This window comes from Benincasa hispida, chromosome 1, assembly GCF_027475165.1.
Source record: "Benincasa hispida cultivar pf3 chromosome 1, pf3_genome.v1.1, whole genome shotgun sequence".
NCBI lineage: Eukaryota > Viridiplantae > Streptophyta > Magnoliopsida > Cucurbitales > Cucurbitaceae > Benincasa > Benincasa hispida.
In genome coordinates, this window is record NC_143478.1 from 22,070,401 (window position 1) to 22,086,644 (window position 16,244).

The following is a 16,244-nucleotide window of genomic DNA, read 5'->3' on the forward strand; positions in this document are numbered from 1 at the left end:
CTGGGAATGCTAGACGAAGGAAACTAATAACCAATTTTGAACAAGACATGGACGAATTGGTCAGCAATGCCTTGGCGAGGTTTAATAGGTTGGTCAGGGACTGTTGATAAGTTATAGAAATACAAGTTATATATGCTGTTTTATTTAGATTATGAGGCAAAAAGAAGAAAAAGTTGCATCGATAGTATAAGAATTGGCTGAGAAATACAAAAATTATAAAATGTCGCAAGCACACCCACTAACCCCATTGCGATGGCGAAATGGAATGTCCAAGTCTTTGTTTTGCAAGAAATAGGTCACCGCATGCATCAATTGCTCAAGGACAAAATGTATAACACATCTACACAGCATGCGCCAATCGATCTAGAATGAAAAATAATCAATGCAATTGCAATGCATGCGACGATCGATCATGGATTCAAGCGATCAATGCATTTCCACCGCATGCGGTAATCAAAACAACTACACCGCATGCGGCGATCGATCGAAGATGTGAAGAGCAACGCATTCGGGGGCGATTATGACAAGTGTACAACTTTTTAGTTGTACGATTCTGACAGATTGATCGTGGAGCAGAGTGAACATTTCTACTACGCGAAAGGACATTTACACAGTGGAACCGCTAATACAAAGAAGCAAGGTCTTGTCTATAAATAGCTTCCTTGAATTCATTGCAAAGGAGGTTGGTCTAAAGAGACTTTATAGAGAAAATCCGAGAGAACGATGAGACAAGGCTGAAAGGTGAGTCTCTGAGCAAGAAATTCTTTCCATTCTCAAAGAAGAAGCACTGTGCAAGAGGTCACTTCTACTTGGGGAGTAAGCTTGAGAGGGAAGCTTTCCACTCCATCTCATACACACGCCGGTAAGCACGTCGTCTCCGATCGGGATCTGTGTCAAGACATTGACACTCTTTCTGTATTTGTTTCTATTCTTTAATTCATCTACTGTGTTTCATCTTCTTTAATCTTTCATTCACAAATCATGTATCAAATGCTGATCTTTAGATTTAAATATCATTATCGTATCATTATCATCTCTCTATTCCTTTCCATACATTTATCATCCATTTTCTCCATCTTATGTCTTTAATCCCCTGGGTAAAGGGAAAGGATTAAGTGAGTGAGTTAATCCTTGTTAAGGTAATCGACTAAGTTTAGCTAAAGCATACTCGATGGCATCTTCACCTGTGAGAGCAGAAGTGAAGATGTTATTCCGCCTATCGAGAGAAGGTTGGAAGAATGTGTTAACTAAAGCAAGAAATATTTCCAGAGTTGAAAACAACCTTGCGTTCATTACGTTCATCCCTGTTTCACCATAGACGTATGGGAATGTGTCCGATCACTGAAAGGTGTAAGCCAAGGGAAAGCGAAACCTCAGTTGCGTCCTTAACGGGATTGATAAACTTGCGATGTTCTCTCCCTCAACTCATTCTTTCTCTGATTCATTCATAAGACTTGCCACCGCATTTATTAGATTCTTTTGTACAACTTCATAGTCTGTCCTCACCCTATAACATTAGTAGTTTAGTCATTTATTTTATCATCGCAATTTACTTTAACGCATTTTATTTTCATCGCAATTTACATTTTCTGCGAAAATAGAATTCTTTATTCTTTATGATAAACCAGTCGCATTTACCACACTAGTATCGTATCTAAACAACAACAATCCCCATGTTCGACATCAGGTCATTCTGAGAAATTTGCGTTGGAATTATACTTGGTTCTAGCGTAAGAAAACTTGTGACACGCACTACATCATCGCATAGTACGAAGCATATTACCATCAACGAACACTTAGAATGTAGTATCGCAACAATATCTTTATCGCAAAGTACTTGAGCGCATAGAGTATCATCATATTCATATTCATTCATAAGCAGTGCAATAGATAAAGATAAATACAAATATAAGATTACAAGTTTTTGGCACCATATCCGGGGAGAAGAACTTCATTGATTCATTCATTAGTAGTGCATAATCAATATAGCATAAAATAATTTTCTTATTTTTTTATATATTCAACAACTGTCAACACAACGGATTACCAGACTATCTTCAGATGGAAATCTTTTATCACGATTTAAATCCCACTTCGCAGACTACTGCCAATGCGGCAGCCGCCGGTGGTCTGCTAGAAAAGATGTATGACGAGGCTAAGAACATCTTGGATCGTATCTCTAAAAACAACGAGGATTGGAGAGAGAGTGATCAGAGACTAAGAATCAAGGATAACGACGCAAGTAATGGTGCTATTGCTTCACTACAAAATTAGATGATTGCAATGATGAACTTAATTCAGGGAATTGTGATCAACAGTCCAACACCGCAAACTGGGCAAGTAAACGCAACTAATCAAAACACCGCAAGGTGTGTGACTTGCAGTGATGGATATGCAATGGAAGAATGCCCACAGAACCCACAGTCTATTTACTTTGTAAAAAATAATCCATTTTCTAATACCTATAATCCCAGGTGGAGAAACCACCCCAATTTTGCATGGAAGAATCAACAGCAGAATTTCCAATCTGTGGCACAAAAAGAAGGGCCACCTGGATTCTTCCTGGGAAACAACGGTCAGACAAGCAGTCAAGCCAGTAGCTCACAACTGCCGCAATCTTCCTCCTTGGAAAGCTTGTTGAAGCAGTATATAGAGAAAAACGAAACTGTGCTTCAAAGCCAGGTGACGTCCATCCGTAATCTAGAATTCCAGATGGGCCAGATTACGAGTGAGCTAAAGATCAGACTGCAAGGGGCTCTGTCGAGTTCAAGAACTCCCACGCAACTCGGGTGGATCAGGTAAAGAGCAATGTCAGGTTGTGACATTGCGGAGTGGAAAAACTGAGAAGGGAGAAAGAAAGAAGCCTAGCCAGACTGCTCTCATTGCGTTGGAACCTGAAATTACGGTGACTTCAGAAGAAGAAGGAGAAAAATAAGTGATAGAGCCAGAAGTTGTGTCCACCTCAAAGTCGACAGAAAAGGGGACCGTGAGAGTGAACTTGCCACCTTTCCCGCAGAGGCTCAGAAAGAAAAAGAATGACGAGGTATAGTACCAACACTTCCCATCTATGTTAAAACAATTACATATTAATATTCCGGTGAACCAATTGAGGAGATGCCTACTTACGCGAAGTTTCTGAAGGATATGGTAACTAAGAAAAGGGGAACTGGTAAGTTTGCCACGGTGGCTTTAACACAGAGTTCGAAATCAATAATTCCACCGATGATGAGAGATCCAGGGAGCTTTATTATACCTTGCTCCATTGGAGGACTGTACATTGGGCAAACACTGTATGACCTTGGAGCCAGTATCAACTTGATGCCTCTGTCGATATTTAAGTAACTGAATTTGGGGAAACTTGTGCCCATGACCGAGACTCTCCAACTTGTAGATAGATCTCTGGTGATCCCAGAGGGGAAAGTGAAGGACGTGCTGGTCACCATCGAAAAATTTCTTCTACCAGCCGACTTCATCATCTTAGATTACGAAGCCGACAAAGATCTGCCCATCATCTTGGGGCGACAATTTTTATCAACATGTCGTGCCCAAATTGATGTGCACAAAGGAGAGATCAATTTGAGCATAAATGGACAGAAGCTCAAGTTCAACATAATTCGTGCCATAAAGTTTCCTGGAGAAGAAGACCTGCATGACTCTAACGACGACCAGAATTTGACTAAAGAAGAAAAGCTTGACGAAGAGAATGAAGAAGAGGATGCAAGTGCATCCCTTGCTGCATGTAATGCGATCATAAAAAAAACAAACAAGGAAGTTGAGATGATCGCAGCCCTAGAAGAGAAGCCAACAGAAAAAGAAGAAAGAAAAACAACGCAACCGTCCTTAGTAGAACCACCAATACTGGAATTGAAGTCCCTGCCGAATCACTTAAAGTATGCATTTTTTGGGCAGAATGAGAAGCTGCCAGTCATTATTTCCTCTGAGGTTAATGAAGACTAGGAGAATGCGTTGATGAGCATTCTAAGAAAATATGTGCGAGCAATTGGCTGGACGCTCGCAGACATCCGAGGAATTAGCCCCGCATACTGTATGCACTGAATTCGTCTCGAAGAAAACCACATGCCAAAAATCGAACATCAACGCATACTTAACCCTGTGATGAAAGAGGTCGTTAAAAAGGAGATCATCAAATGGTTAGATGCGGGCATTATTTATCTGATAGCAGGCAGCACGTGGGTTAGCCCCGTGCAGTGCATGCTGAAAAAAAGGCGGCATGACGGTAGTCCCGAACGAAAATAATGAGCTGATATCGCAAAGTACCGTCACCGGGTGGCGTGTTTGCATGGACTACCGCAAGCTGAATGTGCAACAAAGAAAGATCATTTCCCTCTACCGTTCATTGACCAAATGCTAGATCGTCTAGCTGGAAATGACTTTTACTGCTTTCTGGATGGCAATGCTGGGTATAACCAGATTATGATCGCTCTAGAAGATCAGGACAAGACCACATTCACCTGCCTATATGGGACTTTTGCTTTTCGCCACATGCCATTCGGCCTCTACAATACGCCGAGCACATTCCAAAGGTGCATGATGGCAAGCTTTTTAGACTATCTTGAGGATTTTGTTGAAATCTTCATGGATGACTTCTCTGTCTAGGGACACACATACGAAGTTTGTCTAGCCAACCTGGAGAAGATATTGAAAATATGCGAGGAGACGAATCTCGTTCTTAACTGGTAAAATGCCATTTTATGGTAAAGGAGGGCATCGTGCTGGGTACACAATTTTTCTCGAGACAGGTTGGAGGTGGATAAAGCAAAAATAGAAGCAGTTGAAAAACTCCCACCTCCAACAAGTTGAAGGTTGTAAGAATTTTCTTGGGGCATGCTGGATTTTATAGATGCTTTGTCAAGGAATTTTTGAAAATAGCACGACCGCTGAGTGCGTTGATGGAGGCTGACAGAAAATTTGATTTTGACAACAATTGCCTCAACGCATTCAGGATTTTGAAGGATGTGCTGACAACTACGCTCATGTTAATCGCACCTGATTAGACTCTTCCTTTTGAATTAATGTGCGATGCAAGCGAGTATGCGATAGGAGCAACTCTGACATAGAAGAAAAAGACAATCTTACATCCCATCGCATATGCGAGTAAGACGTTGAATCCTGCACAAACTAACTACAGCACCACAGAAAAAAAAGCTACTTGCGATAATTTTTGAGTTGGAAAAATTTAGAGCGTATCTGCTGGGAACAAAAGTGCTCATCCACACTAATCATTCAGCGATAAAGTATTTAATAACAAAAAAAGACGCGAAGCCGAGGTTGATCAAATAGGTTCTCCTCCTCTAGGAATTTAACAAAAAAATAATTGATCGTAAGGGGACAAAGAACCAAGTTCTGGATCACTTGTCCAGACTGGAAAATCCTAAGGTTGACCGCAATGAGTCAGAGGTGAGTGTGGTTTTCTCAGATGAACAGTTGTTCCATATTGAAGAATTACCATGGTACGCTGACATAGTATAGTATCTGGTTTTCGAGCAATTTCCAGAAGATTATACTGATCACCAGAAGATGAGGCTCAAGCACGAATGCAGATCATATTTTTGAGACGAGCCAAATCTGTATAAAAAGAAGGCAGACCAGATTCTGCGACTATGCGCACCAAATGTTGCTCAACAATGCATATTATCATAATGTCATGACTCACCATATGGTGGGCACTTTGGAGGACAGCGCACCGCAGCTAAGGTTTTATAGAGTGGATTCTTTTGGCCAACATTATTTAAGGATGCAGCTGACTACATGATGAAGTGTGATCGGTGCCAATACACAGGTAAGAACATCATTTTGGAGCTTGTGTTGTTCGACTGGGGTATCGACTTCATGGGACCATTCCCTCCATCGAATGGTAAAAATTATATCTTGTTAGCCGTCAACTATGTATCTAAGTGGGTAGAGGCAGTGGCATGCACTGCAAGCAATGTAGCGGTAGTCTCTAAATTCCTGAAGAAAACATTTTCACTCGTTTTGGCACCCCACGTGCCATATTAAGTAATGAATGGTCCCACTTTGTCAATCATACTATCAAGGAACTGTTGCACAAATATAACATTCTCCACAAAGTGGCCACCACATACCATCTGCAGATGAATGGTCAAGCCGAAGTGTCCAATCAGGAGATCAAGCTGATACTTGAGAAGGTGGTAAGGCCTTCGTGAAAGGATTGGGCAGCAAATCTCGACGATGCGTTGTGGGCATACCGGACTGCATTTAAGACACCCATAGGTATGTCCCCATATGCGTTGGTATTTTGTAAGGCATGTCATTTGCCTTTGGAGCTAGAATACAAATCATTGTGGGCGGTGAAAAAGCTAAACATTGACTTGGAGAAAGCAAGAGAAGAGAGAAAACTTCAACTGGTTGAGCTGGAGGAATGGAGGACTAACGTATATGAGAACGCAAAGATCTACAAGGAGTGCGCAAAGCGCTGGCACGACAAACACATATGCGGTAAAAATCTCCATGTGGGACAAAAGATCTTGCTCTTCAATTCACGGCTACGGCTCTTCCCTGGAAAGTTAAAGTCCCGCTGGTCCGGACCTTTCACCATTAAAGAAATATTCCAGCATGGTGCAGTGGAGCTAATTATTGAGGAGGGGAGCCGTACATTTAAAGTAAATGGGCAGCGAGTTAAGGCATATTGCGAGGGTGATTTTTAGCAAGAAAAGACCTCTGTAGACCTGGGAATCCCAGAATAGAGGAAAATGGAGTGGCCCCTGCACTGACATGTAACATCATCTGGGGCGCAGGTCTTCTGAAGTGTCCTTTGTTTGGTTCATGAACTCTCATTTCTACGACACTTCAATTATCATTTATCTATCTGTATTTTACTTATTACTTCTTTCTATAAAAAAAGGCAAGAAAAATTTTGTTATCTTTTTTTTTTTTATCATTTGACCCTCTCGATGTTTCTTTATAAATGATCAAGGTACAAGATTGTGGAGGCACTGAAGACGCAACTTCACTCCATCACCACAATCCAAAGAAGGACGATCGCCGCAAAGCAGGATGCGTCAACAAACAATGTGGGCGACAACGCAAATTTGGGGGTTGTATTCTTCCTTAACTTTATTCCAAATTTTGCACCATCGCATCGTATTTTAATTTTGAAACTCTTATCACTGCATCCTCTTTGATTACCGCAATCATTTGACATTGATAAATTTAATAAGTCACCGCATGCTATCTCTTTGTCAATTATGATTTCAATGATGAAACACATGCTTCTATTTTTTCATTTATACTAGAATCAATTTAATCTGAGAAAAGTCACCTCATGAAATATTTCTAGAAGTTAAAAGTTTGCTAGCTTTCTTTCAAACTCTCTTTATATAGCTTCCTAAGAACATCACATGACTTCTTTCAATCTTTGGGTAATGAGGACATTGCCGCATTTTAAATTTGGGGGTGAGGTTTTTATTTTTCGACCTTGCTATTTCTAGCTTTATGAAAAAAAAATTCTAAGAATAACAACTCCACTGTCAACGCAATAAGGAAACCCGTGTTGATAAGAGTTATGCTGTTAAGGGCACTTACCCATAGTTGGATGTCCATATGAAACACGTGGGGGCAAGCCAAAACGAAAGTAAGTTGCCAGGATCAACGCATAAATAAATGACCGCAACTCCGCTGGCAAGTAGGTACGAGTTTAGTCTGAACGAAGGTAGTTGGATGTCCGCATGACACATGTGGGGGCAAGCCAAAACGAAGGCAGGGTACTGGGATCAGCGCAAGGTCAAAAAAAAAAAAATAATAATGTCAAGAAATATGCAAGAATAAAAATCATTTGACACCCCGATGGAAAAGTTTTCCTTTTGAAATAAATCATGGGATGTCCTGGAATTTAGTAAAGTTCTTTTGAAGGTTAAACTTGTGGTCTCTAGGTCTTAGAAATATTTTAAGAGGAGACTTGAATAAGAATTGAGGAAATTTTGGTGTATAGGTTTTGAATGGAGCATCCTTGAGAAATCTAGGAAAAGAGAATTGCGGTCGACTTGCTAAAGGAAATCTTTAGCTTATGCTTGAGGACAAGCATTTTTTAAATTTGGGGATGTGATAACGGGTAGAAATGCACCTTATTAAAGTGCTAAGTTCTTAAACAAATGCTAGCTTGCGTTGATAAAATATGTCAGATTGCGTTGCAAAAGCATTAAGTTCATAACATTTCGGTCGCATGCATTCATCGCATAGAAATAGTTAATTTTTGTGTTTTTATGCAGAATATGCATTGACGCAAGCCGAAAAGCGCGATCACAAGAAATCAATGGTCGAGCGTAGCATTACCACAAGGCTTTGCAGTGATTTGTATTTGCAAACATCTACTCAAGAAGGATTGTCACATAGAGCCGACGCAACTTGGTGTGTGCATTTGGATAAAAGGCATAATTAATCACGATGGGATAGAAAACTGATGACGGTCGAATCCGAATTAAATTGACAAGTCGCTAACGATAACAAGTATATTCAGCTTTTCGGTGACAAATATTCGGCGATTAGTCAGAGAATTAAAGCCATCCCATCTGTGCAATCATAAGAGAGAAGTCGCCTTTCACCCCAAAGCTCTATAAATACCAAAGACATCCTTCAGAAAAGGGGTTCACCAGTTCAGCAAGTTCAGTTCTTTTTGTTCATAGTTTAGCTTTGTCCATAGCTTTCCTTTGTATTTTAAGGCGAAAGTGAGAGAAGAAGGTTGGGCCAATAGATCATTCCGGTGAGCTCAGGAGAGTTTCAGAAGCATCAAGATCAGAGAGAGGGCTAGCTATTGAAATAGAATTTGCCAGTGTTGCCAGTGTAAAAGCCTTGGGTAGCAAGGGATTGCTACCAGGCTCTCTACCTTTATCTTTCATTGTTATTTTATATTCACCATTTATAGAAATAGAATTTACTTCTCTATAGTTGTTCACTCTCTATTATTTACGCATGAGTAGCTAAATCTGTTGAATGGGTTGAGAGGCACTTAGCTAGCATAACCGAGGATCTTCATTCTTTATGTTTATCTTGTATTATGTATGCTTCATTCATCCATTAGAGATACTCGGGAGGGTAGTCTAAGGACAGGATCTAGGCTTGAAAAAGTCAGGTTAGAATCTAGGCTCGGGAGAGTCAAACTAGAACACATAATCAAGAGATAGGAGCTTAGGAATAAGCACTGTTTGCTATTAACGCATCGCATGCATCCTAGAGATAGGATATGATTGTGTGTGGTCACTTTGTTTTTGTGTGCATCTTGCATCATCGCATAGGAAAAGAGTAGAGGCTTAGGGATAAGCTCGATGGACACTTTTGCATTCAACACATGCGTCATAGACTTAGGAGCACCGCATTTGCATTGGAAAATGACTTGCTGTGCATGGGTGTAGCATGATCGCATAGTCTGACACATTCCGAGGTAACGCTAGTTAAAGACCTTCTCAACCCATTCCTCCGCATACTCAGTGCATCTATCGCATGCTCAAAATTTTCTCAATTCTGCCACATTTAGTTATTTCATTACCGCAATCAACAATCACAACAACTATTGATTTATTTGGTTACCACAAATTCTTTCTGAGAAATTACCACTGCATATTGTTTTCCTAAGTCCCTGAGTTCGACCCTGAACTTACCAGGAAACTCAGTGAGGTTTACACTTTGATTCTATTGAGAAAACTTGATTGCTCAACGCAACTCCATTACCGTATTTCATTCCATTTTTCCACGTCATAAAATAACGCATCAAGTTTTTGGCACCGTTGCCAAGGACTTCGGCAAATCAGTGTGCTAACCGTAATTTTTCTGATTTCTTTGCAGACTCTCAATCTCTAGCAAATTACGACCTAGAGATTGAGAGGATGTTCAGATGGAGATTAAGAGACCGTCAACAACAGCAGCTAGATAAAGAAGATATGGCAGAGTAGCCTGGAAACGGAGCACCAAACGAAAACAACATCATGGCGAATCCAATCCTATTGGCAAACGATCGTAATAGGCCCATTAGTGACTATGCTACAAATGATACAGACTGCAGGACAATTTGGAGGATGGCGTGGCAAGGACCCGCACGCCCACCTCCATAGCTTTATAGAAATCTGCAATACTGTTGTGTTCCCGAACATCTCTGCCGAAGAAGTTCGACTAACTCTATTTCCATTTTCTCTATGTGATTAGGCAAGAAAATGGGTGTATTCCCTCAAGCCGGGAGAGATCACTTAATGGGAACAGGTCGTAGAGAAGTTCATGAAAAAATATTTTCCACCTACTGAGAATGTTAGACAAAGGAAACTAATAACCAATTTTGAACAAGACATGGACGAATCGCTCAACGATGCATAGGCGAGGTTTAAGAGGTTGGTCAGGGACTATCCACACAACGGATTACCAGACTGCCTTCAAATGGAAATCTTTTATCACAGTTTAAATCCCGCTTCACAGACCGCTGCAAATGCGGCAACTGCTTATGGTCTGCCAGACAAGACGTATGACGAGGCTAAGAACATCTTGGATCGCATCTCTAAAAACCACGAGGATTGGAGAGAAAGTGACCAAAGACTGAGAATCAAGGATAACGACGCAAGTAATGGTGTTATTGCTTCACTACAGAATCAGATGACTACAATGATAAACTTAATTCATGAAATTGCGATAAACAGTCCAACACCACAAACTAGGCAAGTAAATGCAATTAATCAAAACGCCGCAAGGTGTGCGACTTGCGGTGACGGACACGCAATGGAAGAATGCCCACAAAACCTACAGTCTATTTCCTTTGTGAAAAATAATCCATTTTCTAATACCTATAAACCCGGGTGGAGAAACCACCCCAATTTTACATGGAAGAATTAGCAGCAGAATTTCCAATCTGTGGGGCAAAAAGAAGGGCCACCTGGATTCTTCCCGCAAAACAACGGTCAGACAAGCAGTCAAGCCAGTAGCTTGCAACCGCCACAATCTTTCTCCTTGGAAAGCTTGTTGAAACAATATATAGAGAAAAATGAAACTATACTTCAAAGCCAGGCGACGTCCTTCCATAATCTAGAATTACAGATGAGCCAGATTGCGAGCGAGCTAAAGAACAGACCGCAAGGGACTCTGCCGAGTTCAATAGAACTCCCACGCAACCCGAGGGGATTAGTTAAAGAGCAATGTCAGGTTTTGACATTGCGGAGTGGAAAAACTGTGGAGGGAGAAAGAAAGAAAGAAACCTAGCTGAACTACTCCCATTGCGTTGGAACCTAAAATTGCGGTGACTCTAGAAGAAGAAGAAGGAGAAAAAGAAGTGATAGAGCCAGATGTTGCGTCCACCTCAAAGCCGACAGAAAAGGGAATCGTGAGAGTGCAGTTGTCACCTTTCCCGCAGAGGCTCAGAAAGAAAAAGAATGACGAGGTACAGTACCAACGCTTCTTGTCTATGTTAAATCAATTACATATTAATATTCCATTCAGTGAAGTGATTGAAGAGATGTCAGCTTACGCGAAGTTTGCCACGATGGCTGTAACACAGAGTTCGAAATCAATAATTCCACCGAAGATGATCGATCTAGGGAGCTTTACTATACCTTGCTCCACTGGAGGACTATACATTGAGCAAGCACTGTGTGACCTTGGAGTCGGCATCAACTTGATGCTTGTGTCGATCTTTAAGCAGCTAAATGTGGGACAACTTGCGCCCACGACCGGGACTCTCCTACTTGTAGATAGATCTCTTGTGCATCCAGAGGGGAAGGTGAAGGACATGCTAGTCACCATCGAACAATTAATTCTACCAGCCGACTTCATCATCTTAGATTACGAAGCCGACAAAGATGTGCCCATCATCTTGGGGCAACCATTTTTATCAATAGGTCGTGCACAAAGGAGAGATCACTTTAAGCATAAATGGATAGAAGCTCAAGTTCAACATAACCTGTGCCATGAAGTTTCCTTGCGAAGAAGACCTGCATGACTCTGACAACGACCAGAATTTGACTAAAGAAGAAAAGCTTGACGAAGAGAATGAAGAAGAGGATGCAAGCGCATCCATTGCTACATGTAATGCGATCATAAAAAAAACAAACAAAGAAGTTGAGATGATCACAACCCAAGAAGAGGAGTCAATAGAAAAAGAAGAAAGGAAAAAAAAAAAACGCAACCGTCCTTAGTAAAACCACCAATGCTAGAATTGAAGACCCTGCCGAATCACTTAAACTATGCATTTTTGGGGCAGAATGAGACACTACCAGTAATAATTTCCTCTGAGCTTAATGAAGACTAGGAGAATTCGTTGATGAGCATTCTAAGAAAATATGTGCGAGCAATTGGCTGGAAGCTCGCAGACATCTGAGGAATTAGCCCCGTATACTATATGCACCGAATTCATCTCGAAGAAACCACAAGGAAACGGTCGAACATCAACGCAAGCTCAACCCTATGATGAAAGAGGTCATTAAAAAGAAGATCATCAAATGGTTAGATGTGGGCATTATTTATCCGATAGCAGACAGCATGTGGGTTAGCCCCGTGCAGTGTGTGCCGAAAAAAGGCGGCATGACGGTAATCCCGAACGAAAATAATGAGCTGATACCACAAAGAACCGTCACCGAGTGGCGTATTTGCATGGACTACCACAAGCTGAATGCGACAACAAAGAAAGATCGTTTCCCTCTACCGTTCATTGACCAAATGCTAGATCGTCTAGCCAAAAATGACTTTTATTATTTTCTGGATGGCTATGCTGGGTATAACCAGATTATGATTGCTCCAGAAGATCAGGACAAAACTACATTCACCTGCCCATAAGGGACTTTTTCTTTCACCGCATGCCGTTCAGCCTCTACAATACGCCGAGCACATTCCAAAGGTGCATGATGACCATCTTTTTAGATTATCTTGAGGACTCTGTTGAAATTCATGGACGACTTCTCTGTCTATGGGCACACATATGAAGTTTGTCTAGCCAACCTGGAGAAGATACTAAAAAGATGCTAAGAGACGATTCTTGTTCTTAACTGGGAAAGATGCCATTTTATGTTAAAGGAGGGCATCGTGCTCGGGTACAAGGTTTCTCGGGACGAGTTGGAGGTGGATAAAGCAAAAATAGAAGCAATTGAAAAACTCCCACCTCCAAGAAGTGTGAAGGCTGTAAGAAGTTTCTTGGGGCATGCCGGATTTTATAGACTCTTTGTCAAGGACTTTTTGAAAATAGCACAACCACTAAGTGCGTTGATGGAGGCTGACAGAAAATTTGATTTTGACAACAATTGCCTCAACGCATTCAAGATTTTGAAGGATGCATTGACAACCGTGCCTGTGTTAATCGCACCTGATTGGAATCTTCCTTTTGAATTAATGTGCGATGCAAGTGGGTATGTGACGGGAGCAGCTCTAGCATAGAAGAGAAAGAAAATCTTACATCCCATCGTATATGCGAGTAAGAGTTGAATCCTGCGCAGACTAACTACACCACCACTGAAAAAGAGCTACTTGCGGTAATTTTTGCGTTGGAAAAATTTAGAGCGTATCTACTGGGAACAAAAGTGCTCATCCACATTGATCATTCGGCGATAAAGTATTTAATGACAAAAAAAAGACGCGAAGCCGAGGTTGATCAGATAGGTTCTCCTTCTCCAGGAATTTGACATAGAAATAATTGATCGCAAGGGGACGAAGAACCAAGTTGCAGATCACCTGTCCTGACTATAAAATCCTGAGGTTGACCACAATGAGTTAGAGGTGAGTGTTGTATTCCCAGATTAGCCTTTACAAAAACCAGAATGAAATAACCCTAACTATTACATTTTTCATTGAGCAAACCGGTTCACAGGCGAACAAGGTCTTGAACCGCCAGGAGGACTCTATCATGTAGTAAATGCCATAGGTGGACGATTGTCCAGTGCGTACTAGATGATAGAAGCAAAATTAAACGATCGCCTAGACGAAAACGAGGCGACGAAGCCTGATCGTCTATGTGATTGCTTAACGCGGCGACAGGTAAACGATTTACCTTGTGTTACTAAGCGATAGTTTAGTCAGTTACTAAGTGATGAAGCTTGCTGACCTAAACGATCGTCCAGTGCGCACGCGCGTTAAATGATATGCGAGCATTCCTTCATCTACACAACCCGACACTCTGCGATCGCGTACCCGATCGTCAATACGATGCGATCAACCTTTGATTGTCTCCTTCCTCGAAGAACCACAACACTTGCATCGATCTTCTTCACGAACGACTCAAAACTTCAAACAGACATTGAATACAGGCTCAATAACGATTTTTAATGCCCAAAAACGCAAGGGCCTTTATAAACAACCAAAAATGTAAAAGAATTAAATCAAACCAAGGCTAATCATCCACAAAAACATCCATTAATCCCGCACACCCACAGCAATTTAACGATTAAAAGGTGTAGAAATACACCCACCAAGAACGTAAATGTAATTTCGTTGCAACATATGAAATTGGAGTATCAGAACCTGACTCTGATACCAATTGAAGGATCTCTTAACGAAGAGTTCCATGAGCGTGTTCGGATCGCTCCAATTTCACAGTGACCGAAATACACCAGATATATTTAAATGCACAGTTATGCAAACAAACAGTAATTAATGACATGCTATGAACAAGAAAAAAAACAAGGGAGAAAGTTCTTATACCAGTTGAAGACGGTTTTCAAACTTTGGAACTCAATGCAGCGAATGACCTCTACCAATTCAACCAATGCCCAACAGATGCGTCGACTATAATAGCACGAACAACCGCAAAAACACGAATGCAGCGGGGACAACACCATCAGAAAAGAGCCCCAAGTATTCTCAAAGTGAGAACCCAAAGCATGGTCTTTGGTGAGTTTGGTAGAGGTAGGAGGAAAAACTGATCGTGTAGGCGATAAGCAACTGGGAGGGAATATGAAGCTATCATATAGCAAGATGCTTATCGCTTAGAAGAAACCACACGATCATGTAGATTTTACTGAATGATTGTTTAGAAAAATAAAGGCGATTGTTTAGCAAACAAAACACACTATACAATCGTTTAGGAAAGCTAACCGATCGTTCAGAACTTAGTGTGCGATCATTTAGGCACTATGTAGGCGATCGTTTAGGTGCTAAGTAGGCGATCGTTTAGGCGTTGAGCGACTATCATATAGGCTCTCAATTTTCAGCGATCAATTACGTTTTCACACTAATGCGGTCCTTCGATATTTTTCCGAACCATTCAAAATGAAACAAAATTCATTTCTATTCATCAGTTACAATAACCGACGCTGTTCCCACTAACGCACATCCGAGCGAGAATTTGGGTTAATTATCATATAATTAACCAATTAAATTATTAATAAATATAATCATATTATATTTTTATCCTATAGTTTGATATCACATATCTACTATAGTAATTTCTCCTCTACTTGATATAAATCATATTTATATCTAATTTCCTCCGAAATAATGTATCTCGTACATTTAGCCAATTATATCATATATAATTAACCAGTCCAATTATATCATATATAATCGAACTTCCTCTTGTCAATTTGAACATTTTAAATTAACCCAAACACTGATTCTCGACTTTATCCAAGCTACCTAAGGGACTTAATGGACCTGTGGCTCGAAGCTCCAACGGTCCGTGAATAGCTGACTAAACTCTTTAGCCACGAGATCCACCATCTATTAACTGTCAGGCATTCCATTAAAGACCAACAGCTGAACAAATCTTACTACAGATATATTTCTGTGCCCATCAGATATAACCAATGATGAGTACGATGACCCTTTACTGATGCTCGTAAGTACAACTGTGCTAAATTACCATTTTGCCCTTGTAGTTACATCTCACTCCTTAAGTACCATTGATTCCTCTAATGAACAATAGAACATAGTCCAACTATATGTGTACACCTCTCAAGCCAAGAGAAGGTGTGTGGGGCAACATCGTTCAAGTCCTGGAATCAGCCTTTAAGGGAGCTATCTATCTACTTACCCCTGCCTCGGGGAAGGAGTGAATTTCATCTTGTGTAGCTGAGTTTCCAGCTCCTAAATCAAACGAATCTCTAAAATGGTAGATTTGAATCGGCGACCTGGCCACTCGCACCCATACAAATCAAAGGATCTCCCTCAATGGCACGAGTTCCCAACTCACTCAAGATTGAGGTCATGTTACCTATGGTCATCCTAGTGAAGTGAAGTCTCTGTCATGAACAGTGTTATATAACGAGACGTTAACACTTCGTTGTCAGGTCTTATATAAACTCTTTGTATAG